At 31.5% G+C, this 13,841-nt stretch overlaps 1 long non-coding RNA gene across 1 annotated transcript; it reads right to left on the bottom strand.

Moving 5' to 3' along the window:
• Positions 1 to 1,008: 1,008 nt before the first annotated feature.
• On the bottom strand, positions 1,009 to 12,148 carry LOC148602815 (uncharacterized). The gene is made up of 2 exons (XR_015916645.1): positions 12,050 to 12,148; positions 1,009 to 1,623 (listed from the first exon to the last, which is right to left on the bottom strand). It is a non-coding gene; the product is annotated as an uncharacterized LOC148602815 (long non-coding RNA).
• Positions 12,149 to 13,841: the final 1,693 nt, after the last annotated feature.

Below are 13,841 nucleotides of genomic sequence, written 5' to 3'. Positions count from 1 at the left end.
CGATGTCTCGAAAATATTATCGACTCTTTACTCGATATCCGCAATATTGACGATAGAATTAACACTATATACGAATCATTCATTGAAGCTATTCATCATGAAATGGACAACAAGGTTGACTACAAAGACTATACACCAAGTTCGAACAAACGTAAACGACGAAATGCTAAACCATACTGGAACAATGATTTACGGGACTTATTGATAGAAACAAACAAAGCTGAGAAAAAATACCTACAATTTAAAGGAGACAGACGGATTAAAAATGAACTGAAAAACACGTTTAAAATAACGAGAAGACAATTTGATAAACGTCTACGACAAGAAGAACGTAAATATGTGGCTCAAAGACTTGATAATATTAAAAAGTTTAACCAGAAGAACCCGAAAGAATTTTGGCGGGAAGTAAACAAACTTGGATCCGGGAAAGATACAAAAACAATTGATAGCGTGATAATCGGTGACGGTAGTGTTTCTCATAACCCAAACGATATTCTGTCTAGATGGAAACAGGAATACAAGAAACTTTTTTCTGGTGATATTCAGAATGTGGACAATGATTTTATTGAATAATTAGAACAATTAAACACACAGTTAGAACAAGAATTTGAAAGTTTGAACCATACAAATGAAACGATTGATACTGAACAACAAAGTATAAACGATCCTATATCGATTGAAGAGGTTAAACGTGCGGTACATGGTCTAAAGAATGGTAAAGCAGTCGGAGTCGACAATGTTCCAAATGAAATTTTGAAAAGTGACAAACTAACCAACATTCTTCATGAACTATATAATGTTTGTTTTTCACATGGAATATTACCTGATATGTGGTGCCAAAGTATCATCTGTCCGATTTTAAAGAATGGAAAGGACTACCGTGATCCATTAAGATACAGAGGAATTAGTCTTATGTCAACTGTCGCTATAGTATTTAGTCAAATAATGAATGAAAAACTTGTTAGATATCTTGAGAACAATAATCTATTGAGTGAAGAGCAAAACGGATTTAGGTGTCTCAGATCATGTCTGGATCATATTTATTCCTTATGTACAATTTTGCGTAATAGGAAACTAATGAACTGTGATACTTTCTTGTGTTTCGTAGACTTTAGCAAAGGCTTCGACTCGGTCAACCATACTATTTAATGGAATAAACTTTTAAGTTCAGGTATACATGGAAATATGTTCAATACTATTAGATGTCTTTATTCGAAACTAAAAACTGCTGTCCGCTTGTCTCCCGGGATACTCACCGATTGGTTCTCAGTTGATACACGAGTACGCCAAGACGATAATCTTGCTCCAACGCTCTTTGTGTTATTCATTGACTGTTTAGTACCACAAATTAACAATTTACCATGCGGCGTTCAAGTTGGAAAGGATATGATAAGCTGCTTACTTTATGCGGATGATATTGTGTTTATCTCTGATAGTCCATACGGTCTGCAACGCCAACTTGACATGAGTGGACACAATTAAACTGTTTACATGTGAATATTGATAAAACAAAGATTATGCATGTTCGTAAAACAACAACTGACAGATGTGATTTCTCGTTTATGCTTGGTAGTACAGCAGTTGACTTCGTTGATAGATATCGCTATCTTGGTTTAACAGTCCCTAAAAATATAGAATACAACATATTGGCTAGCAGGGCACTTGGATCGTTAACCTCCAAATATCTTCATATGGGTAACATGGACTATGCTACATTCGCAAAGATATACTAAAATACTGTCATCCCCGTAATGGACTATGCGTCAGGCGTTTGGGGTTTGGAACGATATGATGTATTAGAAAGACTTCAGTATCGGGCTATTCGTACTTTCTTAGGTGTTGGGAAAATCTCACCGATTCCAGCAATAACGGGTGATATTGGATGGACTCCAGTACATATAAACAATCAGTGTAACGCAATTAGATTACTTATGAACTTACCGGAATCCAGAATTTGTCGAAAAGTGTTTAGTTGGGATGTTGAGATTTCGGCACGATACAAAAATACATGATTTAATAGTGTTAAAACAATTTTGAACAACAGTGGTCTGGCAAATTTACTTAATCATACAGACAATCAAGACTTGATATCGACAAAGTACATTATTGACTCAGTAAAGACTACACTTATAGACAATTTCAAAATCGAGTGGAATACAAAAGTTCAAGTTCAAGAACACAATTCAAAGTACCAAAATGTTCTCCTATATAATCAACAGAAATAACCTTGGATTTCTCGAACACTCAAACTGACTAGTCGGTCCGTTCGGTAATAAATTTTAGAGAATAACCCTCACTAACTCGAACTCGTCAGCAATTTTGTCAGCTTGGGTAATAAAAGGTGTGAAAAACTGAAACCCTATCATTAATCAGTGTCATTTTAGTTAATTACAGGTAAAATTTAAGTCATCACTAATTAAGTAGTTTTGATCTTTAACATAACACTGATTGAAGTTCGAAAATGTTCCGAAGTCGGTATAACAAAAGCATGAAAGAAAATTGGATGAAATCAAATTATTGACCAATGAACTCGAACTCTGAACGTTTTTAAAAGCGAACACAGCATTTTTAATGTCCACAAATCAACATATTCTTTCGAAAGCGAACAAAAAAGATCCACGAACTAACACAACTTCGTAGGAAGTAGGCAATTTCTAACGATAAAGTCGAACTCGGACCGGCACCGAAAAAATCCGGAAATATACGCACTTCAATTTCTCGAACTCCCGATAATCCGAACACATTTCAATGGTCTCTTGGAGTTCGAGGTACCGAGGTTTGATTGTATTTGACATCACCAACTTACAATGTTCTGCTAACAGAACAGGACAAACTTGCTCAGTTTTCTTTTCAAACATCTGGTGTTTTGGTATTGTTCGCTGTTTTTTTTTCTGATATCCTTTTTAATATGTAGTATTTCTTTTATATTGCCATTTAGTTATCTTTATCATCTTCATTCATATATTTTGTCTGTGTACTTTGATTATTGATGTCATCAAACTGTTACAACCAGAAAAGAGAAATTGTGACGCTTCGAAATAATTTTGCTCATATTCTTCTGTAAAGCTTTTTTTGTTTACATACAGTGCGAATTCCCTGTGCCAAAAATTGTCTGCCTTATACTTTAGCTCTCAAATAAGATTAAAGATGCTAATATTTTAGCGTTATTGTTACTGGTAAGTAGTTTGGTCAATAGACTTTCATAAAATCGGCATGTAGTTTTTGATCGGGTTATTGGAGGATGTGTAATAATGGGACAAACTGTTGCTAGGGCGACCCGAAAATTAGTTCGAGATTGCTATGGCGTCTGACAGCTTCTTAGCCAGACAATCTGGGGTCGTGAGACGTCAAAGATTGTTCCATATAAAAACGCGGGATTATGGAATTCTGTATAGTAGTTTCTGAGGAGAAGATGATTGAAGAATTGCTAACGACGACGACGACGGACTCCAAGTGATGGCAATAGCTCACCTGGCCATAGGCCAGATAAGCTTAAAAAAGCATGATATGAAACCAAGCCAGAATAAGTATGAAAATTACAAAAAAATGTTTTTATCTTAATTTTTGGAGCATACACAATTAGGAATTCTGTGAGGTAAATGCAGATTTTCCAAAAAAAAAAAATCAATTAATAAATGTTCATTTTTTTACCTATGAAAGCGGTACATTGTGTAACTTTCGAAAGTTTGGTTCCGTTAATATGTCTGCAAGTCTGCAAACCTGTCTTTGGAAAATGACTTTTAACCAGACATTCATGGATTTATGATTGTGTCCGTCCTACTACCTGATTTGTCACAATTTGTACAGGAATCAGTAGAATACAAATTAGAAAACTGAGCTCTATTTTGGTAGTTCTAATAATAACACATTTGATGTTTTGGTACACAAATTAGTTGCCAGGATGTCCACACATGCCTTCAGGTGTCTTCCAAAACTTGTAATGTCGTCATAATGGTGCCACTGTTTGACAAAAACTTATTGAAAAAAAGAATTGTAAATATGTTATTTTTTTCGGACATATTTACATCCAGGAAACTATGTCTACACTCAAGAAACAATATTATGCTTTCACATATGATAAACTATGTATAACCCAGGGCGCATCGAGGGCATCAAAAGTTTACTAGGATTCTTATGTTTATTAATTAAGATATCAATGCCCTATAAAACAAATTACAAAATATTCAATACACATAATCATACTGCATAACTGTACAAAGGGAAACAGCTCAATTTATTCAGAACAACACATATTTTAAAGCTTCAGTATCAAAGACACTTATTCATTGTTATATAAGCTGCCCTACATGTATACTTCCATATAAATATTTAAAAAAACAGAGGCCGCTTATCCTACCGATGCATCTGATCCATGCCCCAGTTTTTAATAACTAGCAGACGGTATATGTTTCGGTGAAAATGCGTCTCTATTAATGCAGTAGCACGAAATATTGCAAATAAAGAACTGTTCAATATACTAAATTGCAGTTAGGTAGAAGCCCTTGCAATAATCATGCAAAATAAGTGATTTTTGCATAAAAAGGATACATATTTTTCTCCGTAACTTGTTTATTTTGGTCCTTAATCATATTCTACAGTGATAAAAGCTTTAAATGCCCCAAGCTCTGAAACAGCGTTTGACGTTCAAAACGCACTACAGAATCTGCAGCCAGCCTTTTCAGAAAATACAAAGTCGGGAAAAGTGAATGATTTCACTCAGCCTTCATTTTTTTTAAATGTGACATTTATTGCCATTTCAGGACGCCACAAATGCCTTTGAAACACCAACAATTGAAAAGAAGAAGAAACAATATGGCTTAGCTTAGCTTTTTTTAAATCATACGAAGTTGAACCTTTTCAGTTTAATACTTTACTGTAGTTTTTGGAGGCTGACCTTTTTTATTTTATATCTATAGAATATCGTATCTGTCCGTTGTTGGTAAGGATAATCCCGCTTAGTACACTGCGGATTCAAATCTTCACAGCTTCATTACACCAATTCAGTATGTAATAATAATTTTTTATTAAGTTTTCAACCACTGAATAATTTAAGTTCAAGTAGAAATGAGGTGAACAAAAATCAACAAAAAAAGAATTATCGGAAATATTTATAAACTTTCATTTTATGTGGAATGAATGAATAGATCTTGATTACTACATAAATTGATCAATATAACAAATCTTCATATTCTGTAAAATGAATATTTTTGGAAAATATGATTTGGGTATGGGGAAAAAGTTGGTTCGGGTAACACAAAGTTTAATCATTCCCGTTCGAGTTGCACTTGTTAAATTTAAACAAAAATGAATTAAGTTTGAAACTGTTAGGATCTCGGTACATGAAGTAGTCTTGTTGTAGTCGCCACATCTTCTATTAAAACTAGATTTATCGTTCAACCATATTGAACAAAAGTTAACGATGATGATTGGCGGTTTTTAACGACTATTAATACCAATACACGCCTCACACGGTCGATGTGTTAGTGGGTTAGTAGAACCAACTTATGTTGGTGGCAGAACCCAACCTTCGGGATACCTGACCAAAGAACTCGGTCAGAGTATGTCCTACATGCGGCTGGGCTGCTGTGTTGACGCTCTAGCCTTCTCCTAGCATTTTCCTACTCTTACTGTTTGGGAGTAGTTTAGCGTGTAGAGTGTAAAAATCGGAAAACTATACATTATACATATTTTAAAAAGGTGACACGAAATAGTTTACAATAGGATAATTTGGTGCAAATTTAACATTATTTTAGTGTTCATTACTTAGTATTTTCGATTTAAAATATTGTAACTTTATATTTTCCTGATACTCTTCGCAAATATTATAAATAATACATATGTAGTCAATTAATCAGGAACAGTAACCCTGATAGCTTTTTGCAAACACCCACAAGAACGTATTCAAACGTAATCCAACCTATTGATAAAGCGATCAAATTCTGCACATTCAACTGTTCTGTGAGAGATGGTTTATAGTGTAAGAAAAGTCAAATAAATTAAGAAATAAAATTACCGCATAAGTCCTAGAATACAATTTATCAAAAGCATGTTTTATTATGGCTTTATGATTACATAATAATCGGTTGCGATACACCGCGTGTAATGTCACAATGTGTTTGTTCTTTATATACACTTTCTAGCTGTACCTTGTTTAATATAAATTTTGCTTATTTGTCATATATTGTGGTCTTTCAAAACATAAAGTATTTGGAAAGTTATTAATTACATCTTCAAAAGTATTTGAAAAATAAAAAAAATAAAACATTCAAAACAAGTTATTGCAATGTAATTATTGACAAATATTCCAAAGTAATTGAAAATATATAATGACTTTTAAAATAATTTGAACCCATCCCTAAGTAAACCAATGTTCGAGTATGAACCAAAACTAGAATGACTAGTCAGAGAAAATAGACACACACAGCAAAGAACGAGAAAAAAAAATAAATATCACACACAAAGAAACAAAAAAATGTCTACTTAAAAGCTGTGAGCATTGAAAATGTGCGCCTGCAGTGTAAAAAATGAGATGGGGCGGGAACAAGTGAAGATTTTAGCGCAACACCTGGCAGGTATGATATGTATATATTCACTTGGTATAATCTACAGTTCGTGAAAGCAATTATAACAATAAACATTCATTCATGTTGATATTGATATGCTGGATACATATATTTTTAAAATAGTAGCGTCAAACATGTCGTTTTACATAGTTTATATGCTAGAAAATTAGCATTTTGGTTCATGTTGGGTATTTTTTCCATGGTAGTTGTGTTTCTAAAAAGAAACTCTAAACGTCCGAATTGAACACTTATTTTGAAAACATCTTAATTGTGAAGACATGAAATATAAGTTTTACAGTGTCGATATGATCGGAATGAAAATTTTGTTTTTAATATTGGTACCATTTGTTTAAAGGTAGGGTAAATAAATTTAACTTTCTTGAAAAAAAAACATCACACATGATAATTTTTTTATTGTATCAATCGAATGGTACCAAATGTTTTGGTCAAGCAATAACTTGTAAAGTTCAATTTATGCTACGTTTTATTCTGGAAATTAGGAAAATCTCATTTTGGCAATTTTACCAAATAATTGCTACTTTATTGATGCCGTTAAAAAGCTGAGACATTGGGATATACGATGACATCTTTAAATACCTATTTTTCTTATATATGATGCTACAGGATTGCTTAGACACAATAACCATTGAGGTACAAATATATTTTCTTGTCGACCCAGTGGTGTACATTTATATGCCTAGCCTGAAAAAGAATCCGTGAATATTCTTTGACGACAAACTGAATCGTACATTGGGGGTATAAAGGTACATGAAAATCATCAATAAATGGATGAGTGTGAGGGGGCTGCACGACTTACCCTCCCAGCCAATTACCTATTGCAGAATATAATATGTGCTTACTTTGTAAAAAACATTTTTGAAGTTCATCTAGGCGGAAAATGGAAACCTTGATTAAAGAACAGTGCATTGTTTCAAATTAGAAAAACATTTGATTTCATTACATTTTCCTTTGCAGGAAATTTGGCAACTTTCTTCAAAAATCGTAATTTTCCAATCATAAAAACATTTTGCATTATCTAACAAGAGAACTTTACATAAAACATTTAGTTGGAAGAATGTGACCATGCAATGTCTTTTCTTTTAAGTATTTCCTTTTAATACATGTAGGGTAAGGTTAGATTTTCAGTGTCAATGAATTATAATACCGGTATAAACAAATATACGCCTTTTGATTGGCTATTGTAATATTACACATTCAAGCGTCGCCATTTTGAGCTGGTCATTTTATATGATATTTATCCGACCTGAATCGAGCAGAGTTCTAAAATCGCAGAGGTACACTGTACAACACATAGAAACACATAAAATTTAAAAGCGTTAGGAAAAAACCCCAAATAAGTGCCAATGAAACTATTGCAATATGTTCCTTTGTTTACCTTAAACAAGACAGAATTTCTAGATCTGTAGACTCCTAACTTCATTAAATGTTGAAATTGTTAAAATCTGCCATGTAAAAGTCGTGTTAAATGAAGTCTGTGTGCAAGTGAATGGAAGGTTGTTATTTTTTTATATTGTCTACGTTGGTTAGTCAAAATCTGCAGGAAACTTATGAAGCAACAATGACCATACATGGACAGGAATTATGTCTTTTTTCGACTGATGGTGGACTAGTATAATTTGTGAGATAAATCACTTATAATGTGAAGCATCGGGAACATCGCTACATATATGGATTGGCGGTGAAAATGTGAGAATCAAAGTCATCACGTTTGTCAAAAGTTCTCTTAGGTATTTTATAATACACGAAATTAAAGTATACCATTATCATTCTTTTTGCAAGAATTTATGTAACCAAAAAAGAGTTATACAGTGTTGTTCCATTATTTATTTTACTAAACTATGCATTATAATATTACGTTTGAAATATTCAGAAAAAAGAGAACAATACTATGACAGGCCTACAGTTTTCAAAGAAGATCTATGATTTTATTCCACAATTTTGAAAATATTAGCCTAAATGAGGGATAGGGTTTTGTTGTAGTCAAACATGCTATATATAATCGTTTTTATATTTTAAGATTTGTATGGTTTTGTGGTTTATTTTGTTTAAAAAAAGCGGATTTGCTGAAGAATAAGTAAGTACACACAGTAAAGTACCATCAAACTATTTTTTTTAAGTTCCTCCTTTTCCCACAGTGGAGACACCATTTTGCTCCTTTGTGACTCAACCCTGTCTTTTTTTAAAAATAAAACTGATCTAATAGTTTCATTTTTTTCTGTATTAAAACAGTAATGATATTAAATTATAAGAATCATTAAATATATCTCAGTATGTAGATACAAGAGGTTTACTTCAGACACATCTTGAAATGGTAACTCCGAAGTGTGGGTTTTGATACTGTCACTACTGAAATTATCTCCAGGTCTGGAGAAAGAAAAAAATATTTAAGTTGACAGTAGTGTAGTTATTTATGTTATTAAATATCGTTCTTTATCATAAGTATTTTTCACAGGACTAATATTCGAAGTTAAATATTCCTTGCTACAATAATTGGCATAAGTAGTTTCTTGCTATAATATTTTGATCACTGTCAAAAATAAAATAAAATAAAATAAAATAAAATAATAAATAAATAAATAAATAAATGTCATAGATTAAAAGTAATTGTATTCACCATTTCCATACCAGGATTGTAATCTTTTTTAAAGACGCCACGATTTCAGAAGTGGAACATTTATATATATTGAGTCGTTTATTTCATATGTTCGTAAGTCAATTCTTCTCTATAATTCATAAGCACTTATATACCATATAAAGCTCACTCATTTATATTAATTCATATCATTTCAGCCTTTAAATCAATTTTTTGGTTCCAAAGATAAAAAAGTGATAATTAAATTTTAATTAATATTTGCGATATACAACCATGCAACATGTTCCTTTGCTTACTTTAAACAAGATAGAATCAATCCCTAGCATTGACAATGGAACAAAAAGATCGATAACTGCTGTCGAGTATTGCATTTCAAACGTTAAAATATGTTAAGGATCGTGAACAACACTTTAGTTCCTTTTTCCTGCAAAACAGCTACTTTTACGAACAAACTAGGATGTCAATAAAAATGATTATTATTTTCACATAAAATGCAAATGGCAACCATTCATATTATCAATCTTTGTAAGAATCATGCAATATCTGTGATATATGATACACCCCATTTTTGTAATTTAGTTGGTTTTGTGGGTCTATATGATGAATGGTTTAATCAATTAATTCGAATCTATCTGATCTAAGTCGATAATTCACATTGAAACATTAACAGTTTCTTTTGTATTTCAGTGTCATTTACTGAGTTATCTTCCATAATTTCGAATTCTATATTACAGTCTATATATATTTTTTTCTCCTAAGAGCACAGTTTATGTAAAAATCCACATATTAATATCTGTTGACAATAACATTTTAAACAAAATATCAATAATAAAAATATGTAAAGTTTCCAATCACAAATAACATATTGCATGTTACTTACCTGGAGTGCTACTTCATCATTAAATCAAATAAGATAAAGTACAGTGGTTGTTTACTGAAAATTATATTTCAAAGTTCTTCAAAATTAGTACGGTTTTTAAAAGTCTTAACATGACAAAAAAACATAGAACATATATTGCGCAAAAAAAAAAATTCAGCAGGCAAAGCAAACATGAAGCAGGAAAATCACATTTTTATTTTAACTCAGTTGTTTTGCAAGTAATTGGATGAGAAAATTTTGTTTGTTAATAAAATTATAATGTCAGATAAATTGCTTTCTTTAATTTCATCTAACAATTATGATTACTTTTGAAAATGACTGGCATTTATTGTGAATTTTTAAATTTTTCAAACCGGTCACAGAATTAAGTTTAGAAATAGATTCAATTTAAATATTTCAGTTTTAAATGGTTGATCGATATACAAAAACTGTATTGAATAATGTAATCCTGAATACAATGCTTGATCATAAAACAATGCATAAAACAACTCTAAATTATCAATTGGTTACAAATTAGACATTAAATGAAAGGAATCAAATTTACATTGTTGATTATTGTTGAAATTAAGGACATTTAATCGATTAAATTGTATAATTGAGGGAAACCAAGTTTCGAGCAACAACAGCGAGACTAATTGAATAAAGTAGCATTCTGTTTATAGTGATATTCCAATGATTTAACCAGCCGAAGCAAAATCATCAAAAAGTGTGCAACTCTTTAACTTCATTCTACTTCCAGGCACAACCATTTTACACTGCACCTCGTGTGGGATTAAGACGATGAGTTGTTACGATAATGCGCCTTGGCAATACTCAACCAAGTCTAGCGATGTGGGAGTATGGGATATGGGAAGTATCCGAATGTTTGAAAATAATAACATCGCAATTGGAAATAAAGACTTTCCTATATAGTTACTATTATAAGACAATATACGTTATACAGTTACTTTTATATGATTTGGCGTCCCGCAAATATTTCTGTATTTATCATTATAAGTGTGTTCAGTTTTACAGATCACATGTTGTATTCGCTTAAATTCAATATTAAATTCAATTTCAATTTCAGACTATTTGAATTTCTGGAAGGCTTATACAATGATATTTTGAAACTTGCATTTAGTATTCCGCCAAACTATGTTTAGCCTGTTTTTATTAAGATAATTACGAAATAGTCAAATATTTAGTTTTGTAGACTAAACTATTCTGAAAATAGGAAATATTTTCAAAATATCAATTTAGTATAAGTGCTTTTTAAAAATAAATGTTGAGCTTATATCTATTCTTTATTCTTTTTCTTTTGACTTTTTATTACCGTGTCTGTTATTCACTAACACTATGTCTATTATATTATAGTTCTTTTAATACATATGGTTATAATGTACGAACACTAAGTTATACCGGTCTGACTAATTAGCGACAAGGAATGTGAAAAAGCGTCAAGAAGTGACAAATACCATCTAGGTGTTTAGAAAAAGAGACAAGATGAGAAGATTAGCTACAGGAAGATTTTTAAATATATCTATACATTAAACTTAGCCCTCTTATATGTTACCCATGTGCCATATTAACAACTTTAAGGAAATTATCATAAGAAAATTAATTTAAGCCAATGATCTTCCTTTTTTACAACAATTGTTTTGGTTTATATTTTATAATATTTCGATACCCCTTACAAAAAACTGTAAACAAATTTATGAAAGTAAAAATATTCTCTAAATTGGTAAATGTTGCTGTTTTTTTTTATTCAATTTAAAAAAAAATATGTCATTTCATATAAATTTAGATAGAGTAGTATAAAACATTAAAAAGTGAATCATCCACATTCATTCTGGCCATGTGTATCGATGGTAAGTAACAAATAATAATGATAAAACAAAACGAAAAAAAAAACAAAACAAAACAAAACAAAAAACAAAAACAAAAAACAAAAAACAAAAAAACAAAACTTAACATAAAAAAACATAACAACAAGAACAAAAAAAAAGGTCTTACCTTCCAAAGTTGAACATTCAGTCCATCGGTAATTGCTCTGATATTGTTTAAGGAAATAGGTGAAAGATATTCTTATTTAGTGCGGATGTGAGATAAAAATGTGACAGGAAAATCATCTTAAAGCATATTCGATGGTACAAGCCTGTGATATTTTATCCTTCCTTCCTGTAAGTTAATAAAAAAACAAGGACATAAAAAATTAAAAACAGTTTAACTATATCCGTGTATCTAGACGCGTATAACATTTATTTCTAACTAACATTTTGAATTTCACCTATTTAAAGGAACAAATACTATAAACATGCACGAAAGTGTAACTAGCTTATTCATACAAATAACCCTTTACTCGAACTAAATGATAGACCCGATATGCACTACAAATAAATTTGTACAAGTAAACTAATCCTTCTTGGGTTATGCAAGCAGAAGCATTGTGGCAAGTTGTGGACATACAGGTCATAGTCACAAAAAACAAAAAACAAAAACAAAAACAAAAAGAAAACCAAAACAAAACAACAACAACAAAAACAAACCAGCAAAAACAAACAAAACAAAAACAGGTAATAAAAACGATCGGTATCGGTATCACAAAAAACGTTTTAATGTAGTAATATGGAAGGAGCGCTATATGTGTAGAATGTAAGACCAGATGAATGACTGACTAAACAATACTCTGACGGAAGTCGAAATATATCGACCCAGATGTAGACGATTGCGTATGTGCGGAGGCGCTGATTGTTCTTTTAATATACGTCGATGGATATGATTTTATATTTATTTATTAATTTAATCATATTTTAGATTTTTTGTTTTACTTTTTATTGTGTAGAAATGTATCAAGCTTTAACAGAAGTAAGCCTCGTACATGTAAATATTCTCCTCAATAAATGAGACCTCGCCAATAGCAACATGCAATGGGTAGAAATAAAGACAAGACCAGAAGTCATAATAGGGGAAACTGCACCTTTTAATGTCTTTCTGGTTTTTATTTTTACTCACCCTAACAATATGGCGGCGCATGGTAAACGAAGAATGATCTCCGCCCAGCATAGCCTAAAGTCATATTATGTTATATTAACACATAAACAGTAATGCCTGTTGGTTAACGATTTTGTCAGGTTTACTTTTTGAAAGCACTTTTGCATAATATCCGTTTTCGGATTGATAAATCATGGTACTTTCACAGGCCGGCAGTTCTGCTATATAAGTACACTGAATACCTTTACACGTATTAGAGGATGACCCGAAATAACCTATCTGTAAACAACCTAAATAAGTAATATCAAATAGATCTAATATAAAGACTCATTCACTCTTATATTTGTGGCAATTTACAAGAAAATACATTATGAACTTAATTTTGACATTTATATTTTTCGTAGTACAATATAAATGATGGGAATTGGGTTTTTTTATGAACACTGAATCACGGGATATCCGGCCAATACTAAACCTGGATTTCCACGATGAGACTTATTTATTAATTTCATAACGAGCGAAAGTTTAATTGGACAAATTATAAAATTAAGTAATTTCAACATCATAACAAACGAGCCCTGAGTGGTTGTTGTGATGTTGAAATTAAATAATGATATTTTGCAGTATTCAAACTTCAATTTTTAAAATGTTTTATTTTACTCTAAAACCCCCCTAGAATATTTCGGCGCTTGATATTTGGAATCTGCCATCGCTGAAATTTTATCGATCGTCTGTCTTTGACAACAATTGTTACGGAAGAACAACCAAAGAAACGTCACTACGTCGCTTTCTACCAATACAATTTTATAGCCAA

This window comes from Perna viridis, chromosome 11 (genome assembly GCF_037379345.1).
Source record: "Perna viridis isolate PV_CMFRI_1.1 ecotype Kerala chromosome 11, ASM3737934v1, whole genome shotgun sequence".
In the NCBI taxonomy this organism is placed as follows: domain Eukaryota; kingdom Metazoa; phylum Mollusca; class Bivalvia; order Mytilida; family Mytilidae; genus Perna; species Perna viridis.
Note: the sequence above shows the minus strand (reverse complement) of the source record. Positions and strands in the feature narration are given on the sequence as shown.